Source organism: Lygodium microphyllum, chromosome 6 (genome assembly GCF_053477565.2).
Source record: "Lygodium microphyllum isolate KBCC chromosome 6, Lygodium_microphyllum_v1.1.10, whole genome shotgun sequence".
NCBI lineage: Eukaryota > Viridiplantae > Streptophyta > Polypodiopsida > Schizaeales > Lygodiaceae > Lygodium > Lygodium microphyllum.
In genome coordinates, this window is record NC_141140.1 from 15,515,307 (window position 1) to 15,529,739 (window position 14,433).

The window sequence follows — 14,433 nt, forward strand, 5'->3', positions numbered from 1 at the left end:
ATTGTTGGAGGAGACTTCAACAACGTGGAGGCCTTAGAGGACTAGCAGGGCAGAGGCAGAAATTACCAGGGCATGGCTAGGGAGGAGTAGGAGGCATGAGAGGTCTTCCTACTGGCAGTGGGAGCACGCGATGTTTGGAGAGACCCAGCTTTACATAGGAGGTAAAGGTCGTTGGACTTTTGTTGGGGATACATGTGAATAGGCGGTGTTTTGTTGGAGCGACTGGACAGGTTTTATGTGGGAGAGTGGGGATGCTCTTGCGAAGGCCAGGTAGGGCAGTTGATTGGCACCACTTTTCCTGGTTCTCTTGACACTTGATGCCCCATCCTCCTCGCACAGGAGGTGCGCGCACGAGCAGCCCTCGCTGGCCTAGATGATAGGCGCTCTGAGTTTTCATTCCGCACCTTAGCAACCTTTTGGGCGAGGAATGGGGACACGATATGCACAATTTTTTTAGGTGCATCAGCCTCACACCTCAAGAGAGCAGATACGTAGCCTTTGCGATAAGTATGGGAGGATTCGCTCTAGCGTAGATGTTGTGATGGAGATTGCCACTGACTGTTATAGATGCCTTTTCGAGCAAGAGATAGTCCCAGCCAGAGGACAACGATGTAGACAACAGGTCTATGATCACATCCCGTTCCTCGTCACAAAGGAGATGGGATGCTCCCTCCTAAACCCCTTCATAGAGAAGGAACTCGAGGAGGCCTTCCATGCACAGGACAAGCAAAAATGCTCGGGAGAGGATGGCCTTTCTAAGGCCTTCTTCACTACCTACTGGGAGGTGGTGAAGGACCCCTTAATATTGGCCTATCAGGAGATTTTCAGCTCAGGAAGGATGCCAGGGAGTCTATTAGCAGGTCTTATCAGCCTACTCCTCAAAGGGGGAGATCGGTTGGAGCTATCCCAGTGGAGATCGATCACCCTGTTGTTAGTAGCCTGTAAGGCACTGGTAAAGATGATTGATAGGCAACTCTGCCCTGTGCTTCCAGACATCATCCATGACAAACAGACAGGCTTCGTCTAGGATAGGAGCATCCTAGACAATGTCTTTACCTTCTTTGAGGCGGCAGAGTGGGCCCAACACAGTGGTTAGGGATTGGCGGTTTTACTCCTGGATTTCAAGAAAGCCTATGACGGGGTTGATTGGGACTTCTTAGAGGGCACCATGGTAAGGTTGGGCTTTTCCTAGGCATGGATCCGCGGGGTCTTTGCCCTTTACAAATCGGCTACTAGCAGGGTTCTCATAGGTGAGAGGAAGGGGAGGTGTTCCGGGTGGAGAGATTGGTCCGGTAGGGCTGCCCTCTGGCCCCGTATCTGTTCCTACTCTTTGTAGAGGCGATGTCGCAATTTCTCAAGTCACGTGCGAGTGGGTTACGTGGCCTCCAACTTCCGATGAGAGAGGAGACGGAGGTGTTAGACTCAGAGTATGCAAGTGATACAACACTCTACATAGAGGACAATGAGCTAATGCTGGCGAGAGTGAGACTAGCTCTCGAGGTGTTTTGCACTGGAGCGGGAGCGAAAATCAACTGGCGAAAGTTAGTTGGACTCGGATTCTAGCATATAGTGGGACGTCTGCTTGGGATTTAGATGGGTGTGCAGAGGGTAGACCGTCCATTATGTAGGATTCCACGTGGGACTTGACATCACTCCTGCCTAGCAGTTTCTTCCAGTTCTCGACGCTATTCGGAGGAAGTTGATCTACTGGAGTACAGCGCGCCTTTCCCTAGTGGCCCGAGCCGTAGTGGTTAACCAGGTCCTAGTGACGGCTTGGTACATCGCCTGGTGTTGGTGCTTCTCTTCATCTTGTGTAGTTCAGCTTCGCCGCCTAGTGCGGAATTTTCTTTGGGCTGGGTTAGACGGTTCCAGGGACTCTTGGGCCAAGGTGGCGTGGGTGACCATCATCCGACATCGGTTAGAGGGAGGGCTTGGGATCATAGACCCAAAGTATCAGAGTCTGGTCCTTTTGGGCAAGCTAGTAGTCTGTGGTCTCCAAGTGTGGCAGGGCCTTCGTAAGGCCCTAATTCAGAGCCCCCCAGTATGCTAGGAGGAGACAGACCGCAAGCCGGTGATCTGGAACCCAAGGTGTACAAGATGGTGGATCAGGAGGTGTTGCAGTGGGCATCAGGTTGCCAGAGAGGAGTTGAGTTGAGGAGAAGGGAGATTGACGCAACAACACCTCAGGAGTGGCTTAGCCCCTCCTGATACGAGAGCCAGTAGAGCACGATGAGGTATGGGCCGCTAGGTTTTCACCAATAAGCCTTCCTCTATAGGTGGCAAGTAGAGTGGGCGGTGCCCCACATGGAACTTTCTTCACCGTGCAGGAGGGGGGGCGTCTGGTCCTTGATAGAGGGTAGCAGGATGAGGGGTTATGTACCCTTTCATGGAGGAGGATTCGGGTAGTTGGCCTTTAGGGGAATACATGGCGTCTGGACCCTTCTGTGTTTTGGGAGGAGCTTCGGTAGTGGCACCTCTGGATTTGGGAGGGCATGCTACTTGATGAGATCGAGTGGGACCTTGGAGAGTGGCTATGGCCGGCCACTGTGGTCGCCAAGAAGTCATCGAGGTTCTTGGAGTAGACAGCCAGGATTGGCAGACACGTACTGATGCAGGAGGACATGGACTGGGCGCCTTCACATAGTAGGTACTGGGCGCCTTCACATAGTAGGTACTGGGTAGAGCATAGCATCATGAATTGTGACATTAATGTGACATTAAAAGTGATATTTAATGTCACATTAAGGTCATAAATATGGAATGTGACATTAAAAGTGACATTTAATGTCACATTAAGGTAAATCTAGGGGAACATGCACGAGAATGATCGTCCGGGCTCTTGGGCGCCCGAACGGGGTTAAGGGGAGCCTAGAGAGTAAGAGAGTCTAGGAATAGGAGGACTCCAGGAAGTTGACGGCTGGCAAAGGAATCCGTGTGGAGGGCCAACACTGATCTAGGCGTGGTTGGGAGGAGAAGAATCACTCGTGCTTTTCATTTTTTTGGGGATATGACTGTCCGTCATCTATCATTGGTATCAGAGCCGTGAGGATTCCTGGAGGTCTTCAAGGGAAGGGCAGTGACGGATTCGCCCGCAATCTGTTCAGTCGAAAGTTCGATGGACTGTGAATTCATTGGTCAGAAGTAATGTGACACGTCACGAAAAGAAGTCGCTGGAGTCATTGGTCATACGAGGCGTCGACAACAATCGACGGACCTGTAACGACCCGTAAGTCACTGGTTAGAAGTGATGTGACACGTCACGAAAGTTAACGTGACGTGTAATTCTGACCACGAAACATATCGAAAGGGGCAGCCATTCTGTTTTACGCGTTTTTTTAAAAAATCGTGGGCCATCGTAAGCTGATCGTGGGCCATCGAATCTTGCCCACGCCTGACTGTGAATGCTTCTCCATGAACACACCAACAAGACACGCAATTTCAGCCTCGACTGTATTTATATCATAAGTACAGGTTCAGCAGGAAGCAAATTCAGGAAAGCGACATTAAGGACCAGCGTGATTATTAAAGAGGGGGCTGAATACTAGTCATTCTGCAAAGAAGCTCCATTTCCTGCGTGACCGACTTTCTTCGGGCGATAAAATTTGTTCCTTACTCTTCGGATTTCTTTCCAAACCAACAACCACAGCCTGCCATTAAAAATCAGGGAAGTACTTTATCTTGTATGCAAATTTCTTATTTTTGCTTTCCAATTCCAGTGTATTAATGGCAGAAAAAGGGAAAGAAAGGGTAATGGAAAGTTCTAGTTCCGGGGATCAACCTATGGTAGATCCCCATGAACCAAAAATACAAGAAGAACAATGGGAAGAATTTTTTGCTACGCGAGAGCAATTCGATGATCTTACTGCTCGTGTGCAAACTCAAGGGGTTCAAATGGAATTTTTAACTCAAACACTTAATGAAATAAAATCTCAATTAACTTTATTGTTGGAAAGAGATAAAAATAAGATAGAAATCTCAGATGTCCCATCTTCATCGAAAGATTTAGATGTGACTATGCGAGATCCTAAGGAACCCCAGACTTACCATAAATTGAGGGATAATCCAGTTTTAAAGGATATGAAACCACCTCAATTTTACGGGGAGGAAAAAGATAGGAATAAAGACACAATCTTTAATTTCCTCCAAAAATGGGAAGATTTACATAAATTAAAAAATACCCCACCACATCTCCAAGCATTGGATGCTAGTTTAACTTTGGGGCCCAAAGCATATAAGTGGTGGCGAACTTTAAAGGAGGCAAATAAAATACCTGAAACTTGGGCTCAATTTGAATCCGTCTTTTTGAAAGAATTTCTTCCTGAAAATGAAATGGAAAGAAATTGGAAAGATTGGGATTATGTCAGACAAAAGGGAAGACCCCTGCTGACATATCTGGAGGAATATCATGAGATAATCCTCAAACTGGAAGGAATAGATGAATTCCAAAAAACAAGAGGATTCATTAGGGGACTAGATAAAGCTTGTAAAAAGGAAGTAAAACGGAGTTTACCTAAGATGCTGGAAGAGGCAATTAAATTTGCATTAATTTATGAAGATAGTATGCGTCCAGGTACACTCACTAGTCTCACTGATACGGAACCCAAGTCTAAGGAATTGGAAACCTCAAAATTTATGGGCAAATTTAAAAGGAAAATGCCATTTTTTAAGGGTAAAAAACAACCTTTTGAAAAGAAACCATATATGCGGCCAAAGTTAAGTCCTGATGACTTTGATAAGGCCAAAAAAGAAAAGTTGTGTTTCAATTGCCTATCCCCTAACCATGCTGCTTGGAATTGCCCTCAAAAGAAAAAGGGGGAAGACAAAGGAAAGGATAAGGACAAGGGCAAGGGAAAAGAAAAACAAATCCATGTAGTGCAGACCTTAGAATTAAAGGGCGATGAAAAGTATAAATCTTTAGAGGTCTTGCACATGGATGTACAACATAAGTGTTGTATGTCAACTTCTATGTGGCAGCTTACTTTTGGGCCACATGATTTACTTAGAGTACATGGATTGATAGCTGGAAAACGGGTTAGAGTCATGATTGATTACTCTGCCACACATAATTTTATAAATTATGCACTTGTCAAAAAATTGAAACTTCCCCAACAAAACAGTGAGCATCAATATGTTGTTCGTATGATGCAAGGCCAAGACAATAAAATATGGGATACAATGGTATCCAATTTGGAAATTGAGATTCAAGGATATAAAGATAAGCTTGATTTCCAAATAATGAACATGAAAAGAGCTGATATTGCTCTAGGGAGGGAGTGGCTATGGGGATTGAAACCATCCTTAAAACGTAGCTATCACCATAATACACTGGAATTTGAAAGGGATGGTAAGACTTTTGTCATTCAAGGTGAACATGAAGTATCTGATAATCCTTTGCTGTGTTCTACTGAAGTTGAGAAGCTGATAAAGAAGGAAGTTTGTGAGGTATATATGCTATGGTCTCTTCCTGTACAGAATACTTTTACTTTCTGTAATATAAAGCAACAATTTTCTTATGTTTGTGAGTTGAATGTTAATAATGAATTGAATAGTTTGTTAAATGATTTTAAAGATGTGTTTCCTTCTAATTTACCAAGTGGCCTTCCACCAGATAGGGGTGATATAAATCACTCAATTGACATAAATAAGGATACACACCCAATTTCAAAACCACCGTATAGGTTAAGTGAAACACAGCATCAAGAAGTTGAAAGACAAATTAAGGATTACCTGGATAAAGGGTTTATTCAACCCCGTAATTCACCTTGGGCTTCACCAATTTTATTGGTAAAGAAAAAAGATGGTTCTATGCGACTTTGTGTTGACTATAGAGCACTTAATAAAATAACGGTGAAGAATAAATTTTCTATGCCCAGAATGGAAGATCTTTTTGATCAATTGCAAGGGGCAAAATTCTTCACAAAAATAGACTTAAGATCAGGCTATCACCAAATAAGAATTAACGCACAAGATGTTTCCAAGACGGCATTTCGTACTAGATACGGGCATTATGATTTTTTGGTGATGCCTTTTGGCCTCACTAATGCACCAGCTACCTTTATGAAGCTGATGAATAGTGTTTTACGGCCCTATCTAGGACATTTTGTAGTAGTCTTCTTGGATGATATCTTGATCTTTAGTAAATCAAGAGAAGAACATTTGGAACACTTACAATTAGTATTCCAACTGTTAAGAACACATTCCCTTTATACGAAGAAAACTAAATGTGAATTCTTTGCACCAGAGGTCAAATATCTAGGGCATATTATCTCGAAAGAGGGAATCAACATGGATCCAGAAAAAGTAAGGGCAATTATTGAATGGCCACCTCCAAGGAACCTGGAAGAGCTGCAGATCTTCCTAGGTTTATCTGGATTTTATCGTAGATTCATTCGAGATTATGCCAAAATAGCTGTTTCAATGACAGACCAACTTAAAGGGAAAGGGAAAAGTTTTAATTGGGGAACAGATCAAAATGAAAGTTTTCGAAAACTTAAGATAGCTATTGCTACAGCTCCAGTATTATTAATAGTGGATCCCAACAAACCATTTGTGGTTGAAGCTGATGCCAGTGATAAGGCAATAGGCGCGGTCTTATTACAAGAAGGTCGACCAGTTGCTTTTGAAAGCAAGAAATTAGATCGTGCAAAACAGAATTATTCTGTTTATGAGAGGGAGCTGTATGCAATAGTACATGCAATGAAGAAATGGAGGCACTATTTGTATGGTGCCAAACTTTTGATTTTATCGGATCATGAAAGCATTAAGTGGCTTAATGATCAACCAAATTTACACGGGCGTAAAGCCAGATGGGCCGAACTCCTCCAAGAGTTCGACTATGAGATCAGATATAGAAAAGGAAAGTATAATATAGTAGCTGATGCACTCAGCAGAATGCCCATCATTAATGAATTGAGTTTTACTCAATTCACTTTCAACTTGCTTGAATCTTTAAAAGGAAAATGCCAGGTTGATCCGGCATATTCCAACATATGGGAAGCAAGAAAAAATGGGGATCCAACTGAAAGTGCTTCTATTGAGGAAGGAATATCTGAGGATGTTCAACAAGGAAATGGAGCATCAGGGGTTGCTCAAACTAGATTCAAGTGGAAGAATTTTACCATTGATAATGGTTATCTACTCTACAAGGGTAGGGTATGTGTCCTGAAAGATATAGAAATAAGGCGCCAGATACTCTTTGAGTGTCATGATACCCCTAGTGCGGGACATCCAGGAGTTAATAAGACTTATAGTCTTATTAAAAGGCAGTTCTATTGGCCTTGAATGAATAAGGACGTCCTTGATTATGTGGTCAAATGTAATAAATGCCAGGTTAATAAAGCTGAAAAATTAAAAATGGGAGGACTTCTCCATCCATTAGAAATTTCTTCGGGAAAATGGGAGAGTATCTCCATGGACTTTATTGTTGCTTTACCTAGAACACAGAGGGGGCACGACTCTGTGTGGGTGATTGTGGATAGGTTAACCAAAATGGCTAGGTTCATTCCAACTTCAACTGATGTTAAAAACACCAGAATTGGCTAGATTGTTCGTAGAGAACATATACCGATTGTATGGCCTTCCGGCAAATATAGTTTCTGATCGGGATAGAAAATTTGATAGCCATTTTTGGCGTGCGGTATTTAGGAAATTGGATACTAAACTTAGCATGAGTACGGCAGATCATCCGCAAACAGATGGGCAAACTGAAAGGGTTAACCAAATTCTTGAAGATATGCTTAGGGCATATATAAGTAAAAGGCAAACTAATTGGGAAGAGTATTTACCGATAGCAGAGTTTGCATTTAATAGTGCCAAGCACTCTTCCACTGGATATAGTCCATTTATGTTAATGTATGGGTTTCAGCCCAGAGCTCCTTTTGCAGTAGGACTGCATAAGGAAAAGGTTCAGGCAGCTAAAGATTTTTTGGAGGATATGAATAGTATGTTGAAATTTGCTCAAGAAAATATTAAAAAAGCTCAAAATCGAGCTAGAGCATATGCAGACCCTCACCGAAGAGACATCTCCTTTGAAGAGGGAGAATTGGTCTATCTTAAGGTGCCTGAATAAACTAAAACTATGAAAAAGGGACAATGTCCAAAGCTTTCACCAAGGTATTGTGGTCCTTTCATAATACTTAAAAGGGTGGGAGAATTGGCTTACAAGCTCCAACTACCTGCTGGTAGTAAAATACATCCAGTTTTTCATGTAAGTAAATTAAGGAAGAAGCTGGGTGATTTGAAAAATCTAATCTTAAATGATGATATTGAGGAGTTATTCTATGACCAATCTAATCCACATGAACTATAAAAAATATTAAATGTTCGTAATAGACGAACGAGGAATACTATTTATCAAGAATGTTTGGTTAAGTGGAAAGATTGTTTAGAAGAAAGCTCAACATGGGAGCGAGTAAGTACTTTAAAGAAAAGGTTTCCCGATTTACAATTAGACCTTCCAAGTATCGTTTTCGAGGACGAAACCGATTCTTAAGGGGAAGGAAATGTGACATTAATGTGACATTAAAAGTGATATTTAATGTCACATTAAGATCATAAATATGGAATGTGACATTAAAAGTGACATTTAATGAAACATTAAGGTAAATCTAGGGAAACATGCACGAGAATGACCGTCTGGGCTCTTTGGCTCCCAAACGGGGTTAAGGGGAGCCTAGAGAGTAAGAGAGTCGAGGAATAGTAGGACTCCAGGAAGTTGACGGCTGGCAAAGGAATCCGTGTGGAGGGCCAGCACTGATCTAGGCGTGGTTGGGAGGAGAAGAATCACTCGTGCTTTTCATCTTTTTTGGGGATCTGACTGTCCGTCATCTATCATGAATGCTTTCCGGCGGACCTTCTGGTGCCACCTATGGAACAACTAAAGGCCGATGAGGGTTTCATACTTCTTATGGTGGTTGGCATATGGAGGCTTGGCGGTGGGGAGTTGGTTAGCCGAGATGCAGAAGGATGGAGGTTGTAAATGCTGCACACAACAGGTTTTGGAAACTCGAAAGCACTGTCTTTGGTCGTGTGAGGCAGCGTAGCTCGTGTGGAGAGGAGCATGCCACATTCTCCGCTGTATAGTACCTAGCGTGGGATGTATCTCATGGGGAGCTTTCTGCTGACAAGTAATCAGCCAGGGCCATCACCTTTCGTATGAGGCCGGGATGCAGGACACGATCTTCATCATTGAGGATGGGTCTTACGTAGTGGTTGGTTTGGAGGCTCTACCCATCCGCCAGGTACTAGAACCCACATCAGACCGCTCTGAGGTATGGGAGATCGTAGGGAGTCTTATTGGATGGCACATCTGGAAGGCGCAGTGTCAAGAGGTCTTTGACGGGGAGAGACTCTCAGTACAGGCGACTTTGGCAGAGCTCTGGACCTCCATCATCCACTCCCTCCGCGGCCGATGGGACTAGGTGCAGGGCAAGTCTCGAGTGTTGAGAAACCCTTCACCCTTCACCCTTCACCCGCAGTTTGCGTTTTTGTGTTTCTGCTTTTTGCGTTTAGGGTTTGTGTTTAAGGTTTGCAGCCCCAAAAAGGGGCGCCATCCTAGACTGACTGTGCCTATTTATAGGCCACTCTCTCATTCATTCACCACGGTTGATTCATTCAGTTCGTCACCTCTTTTCTCCAGCCTCTCCACTACCCTCATACCCCTTCAGGAGGACATTGCCGTTCGTGGTTCGTGGCTGTCATCATCATCTTCGTTGTGTTATGGCACCCTTGTTCCCTTGTATCACATTCACTCCATGATTCAAAACTGCATCATTCCATTCATGAGAGTTTTGTCTCTCTTCTCTTCTCTTCTCCATGTTTGCCGAGTTCATTCCATGTTCCTCCTTGCAAACCCTGTTGTCTCACTGGTACGTCATCTATTGACATGGTATTAGAGCCGGATCTGCTCAAACAGTGGCAAAGATCTTCCACTACAGTGAGGGCAAAGACCGGTGGTGGGTTCGGCATCCACTTCTCTTCTTCCGCTGGATCAAAATCTCGTTTCAGCAGATTTCAGGTGTTTTCAGCTCGCTGCCCACACCCCTTTCGTGGAGAACAGTGTAGTCTTATTTGTCCCTTGTTGTTATCTATAGTCTGGCGCCTATTTCCAGCCTTCCACCCGCAGTTTGCAGCTGTTAATAGCAGAACGACTGTTGCTGATCACTCTCCATTCAGAAAACAATCTCGTTTTTGCAGATTTCAGGTGTTTTAGCTCGCTGCCTTGATCCCAAACACGGAGGACATCGCGGTCCAAGCTGGCCATTGCTGGGTACAACAGTCTGGTGTCTATTTCTGGTCTATCACACACTGTTCAGAGCTGATTTCAGCATATTGACTGCTGCTGTTGTTTTTTTTTTCTGCGTTTTTAGTATTTCTCTCTCTTGCAGGCTATCTTGCTTGCGTTTTTAGTCTTTCTCTCTCCTCACCTACGTTTTTCTACTGGTTGCAACCTCTTACTGGCTGGTCACATCGTCCTCCCACTGGCAGCTCACTTCCAAACCTTCCACTACCCTCCCACCCCTTGAGGCGGACATTGCGGTTTGCGCTTCACATTGCCCTCACATCCCTTAAGGCGGACATTGTGGTTTGTGGTTCATGGTGGCTGACCTCTTCCTTCTTCAGCAAGGCACACTAGTATCCATGGCTTCTTTACCAACAGATGTCTAGACTACTGGGTGCTCCTACTGTGGCATCACCGGACACACCACCGATGCTTGCCGACTTCGACCTTTGCTCCCCACCCCCCGGAGTATATGCGTCTTCCACTAGGCACTCCTTGTGCCACCTCTCCTTTGGGGGCCACAAAGATCGTTCTGCATCGGCTATCAGAGTACTATGCTCAAGGCAATAAGACGCATCCGATGCGCACTAAGTCCTTTCGAGCACATGGAGAATCGATTGGCGCTACGATCTCTTGGAGATCGTTGCAATGCCAGCAGCAGTCTTCTCCCACTTATTTTCAGATACAATGGCTTTCACGACCTACGGATTTGTAGTTCGCTCCATTGAGAGACAGTGATTGTTTGATACCATCTCCTGCTCAGTCTGCTTCTTCGAGAGACAGCGGCTGCTTGACTCCTTCCTCTTCTTCGGCTACCCAATCTGCTTCACTGAGAGATAGCGACTGTTGCTCAGCTCTTGCTCATTCTGAGCCCCACTCTTCCCCACCCTCGACTGCTCAGGTTCGAGAGGCTACCTCTGGGAGCTCTTCGGCACCCCAGATACCTTGTTCAGCACGACCGACGGTACTTCCTTCGTCATGAGACATTTCAGAGTCCATGATTTATGAGTTTTTGGATTTCCTATCTACTTCAGAGGGAAATTCAGAGGGGTTGCCCTCAGAGGGGGCATATACTTCTTCAACTTCAACAGGGGCCCCTCTACCTCCCACCTCAGAGGGGGAACCTACTCTACATGAAGTTATTTACCCATCATCTTCTTTCTTGGCGTGGTTGTCTTCGACCAGTCACCTCTTCTATTGATATCCAAGATCTTCAGATATCACCTACATTGGGATCTCGAAGGTTTATAGCCGCACCTTAGTGATGAGGGCTTCGTATTCCTTCCAGCATGGATGCACGGAGCTAGTGGCTTCTCTCCCGAGGTTGAGTTTCCGGTTCTCGAGTTCACTCTATCTACTGTTCTTTACTACAGATTGCCTTTGCGGTGGAAATGTTGGATCTTAGGGATCCTCTACCTCCTATGCATCACATGTTTTCATCATCTTTGTACTAGGGTGCTTGGGCAAGTGAACAATTTCCCCACGAGGGACACTGTCCAAGTGGCAGCTGTTGCATGAGTATTCTTCAACATGTAGCATTGCATCTCCATCTCACTCTTCTCTTGTTCCCCTTTTTGGGCCTGAGAGGGGGTATTGAGAAACCCTCACCCTTCACCCGTAGTTTGCATTTTTGTGTTTCTGCTTTTTGTGTTTAGGGTTTGCGTTTAAGGTTTGCAGCCCCAAAAAGGGGCGCCATCCTAGACTGATTGTGCCTATTTATAGGCGACTCTCTCATTCATTCACCACGGTTGATTCATTCAGTCCGTCACCTCTTCTCTCCAGCCTCTCCACTACCCTCACACCCCTTCAGGAGGACATTGCAGTTCGTGGTTCGTGGCTGTCATCATTATCTTCCTTGTGCTATGGCACCCTTGTTCCCTTGTATCACATTCACTCCATGATTCAAAACTGCATCATTCCATTGATCAGAGTTTCGTCTCTCTTCTCTTCTCTTCTCCATGTTTGCCGAGTTCACTCCGTGTTCCTCCCCGCAAACCCTACTATCTCGTTGGTACGTCATCTTTTGACATCGAGCTCTTCAGGAGCTCTGTTTTAATTTCCTGCGCACTTGGGGTGGTTGGGACTTGTTCTTTGTGATGCAGGCATGTAGCCCCAAATAGTGATATAAACCAGCCCCCCCACCCAAACTAAAAGACTGCCTTGAGAGGCTTGTACACATGATTTATTGATGACCTTGCACCAACTCCAGCTAGTTTGTTGAGCATGAGCATCCCGTTGTAATCAGTCTTTTTGAGTAATATAATCAGCCACATTTTATTTGCCAAAAAAAAAAGCTCAATAATTGCACGATTAATTGGTAGAGAAGGAAAGGTAATGTGAGAATTAATCAATTTATAATGGTGGTCAATCACAAAATTAGAGGTAATGTATTAAGAGAGTATAATGTTGAAGGTGACTACAATGAATAATACCACAATTATGTGCTAGGGTGCATACAATATCTTTTTTTAGTAGAATCCAACCCTAAATGGCTTAGCTATGATAGGAAACACTAATTGAAATTCTTACTAGTGTCAGTTAGTGACTGGGACACTAGGGGCAAAAGCTACAATTAACGACAATTTAAATGCATAGGGATTTAGATAATGGAAATGAGGGCATCATTGCAAAGCTGATGAGATGGTCTACAAACTCCTCTCCATGGAATGGGCGGATTGACATATGAGATTGTGTTATGATTGTCTATAATATATTCATGAGCAACTTACCCAAGTTAGTAGTCACTTCTCAGTTGGAAGATGTTTGATTGTAAACTTGAAATTGGTTGCAATGTAAGTTGGGATGCTAATGTTCTCGTGGTTCCTTTTGCCTTCATGGATCTTGAATTTGGTACATGTAGTGGGGCTGCAAATCTCTCAAAGCTATGGAATTATTTTCTATTCGCACAGCCACCTTATGGCAGACTTTCTCTTATTCAACCCAATAAATTCTTGTGGGCTTCATCTCTTTACCCTTTAGCTTTTGACTAGGTAACCACATTGATCTCCATCTTAGGAAGCTCTTTGATTTCCATTGCATTAATAAAGGACAACAAAGTCTAGTTTTTACTCTACTACTTTCTTTTGTTTATTTGCAAAAATAAAAGCTAAAAAAGAAAAGAAAAATCCTAATTGATAGTATCGTAGGTGATGAAGGTATCGAGATGCGAGGATCCATTCTTACCTTGACAAAATTGTTCCCTCTGCATTTCTAGAGGCCTTATTCCTTCTTGAATTGAGACGAGCTATGTAGTGTAAATCACACTTGGATCTTGGTGGATAGACCCGAATATCACTTCAAGTAAATGGTGAAAGTGAAAGTTTGTTCTAGTGGTGTATTGGATAGGTGCACCCTTCATACTAGACAAGCCCTAAGAAAGGATTGTTTGGAGATTCTTGCTACCTATGGATGTTAGTGTATCCAATTAATTACATTTATGTGTCCTAAAGCAAGCTTCTGCTTGCACACAACTTGGAGTTGATCAATGACTGCTAAGTACTAGTAGTTGGTTGGCTTTGCCTTACACCTTGCCACTTTGAGCTGAACATTTCATTTTTGGTCAATATTTTGAGTGAGTTTTCATTTCCCTCCATCAAGCTCATTGGCAAGTAGTTATGCAAGTGCTTTGATATCTTAGAGGTACTCCATGAATCTTCACTCAACATTTATCACCATATTGACCCTACTTTACAGGAATTAGCAAATTCAAATTGGGCCAATGACATCAACACATGGAGATATCATGGAGGATTGTGCTTCACTTTGGATGAAGATTCAGCTATAGCCAAGTTAGAAGGAGCCTACCATTGCAAAGTTATGACTTGAGTTTGAGTACTTGCTAGCTATGCCACTAGGAGGTTGAGTTTGAGGAGCACTTTATTTGTAGATATACTATTTATAATAAGATCAGAGGGAGATTTCATTGCCTTTTTCAAGACGAGTTTATGACTCTCTGCAGGGTGATAGAGTACAAGGATCAGAGATGCTAGGATTGTTTTTACTAGACTCCAGAGTCACACAGAGAGGCTTTTGAGGAGCAGGAGAGAGACAGAGAGAGAGGCAGAACTAGTGAGCCAACAGGGCCTTATAGATTTCTTCATTACTACCTCTAAAGCTAGTTTGCCAGACGCCGCCACTAAAACAGCAGTGACACA

At 43.8% G+C, this 14,433-nt stretch overlaps 1 protein-coding gene across 3 annotated transcripts in view; it reads left to right on the top strand.

The window, feature by feature from the left end:
• The window catches only part of PRT6 (proteolysis 6), a 161,101-nt gene that overhangs the window by 115,982 nt on the left and 30,686 nt on the right, over positions 1-14,433 (top strand). The gene's annotated exons all lie outside the window — the stretch shown is intronic.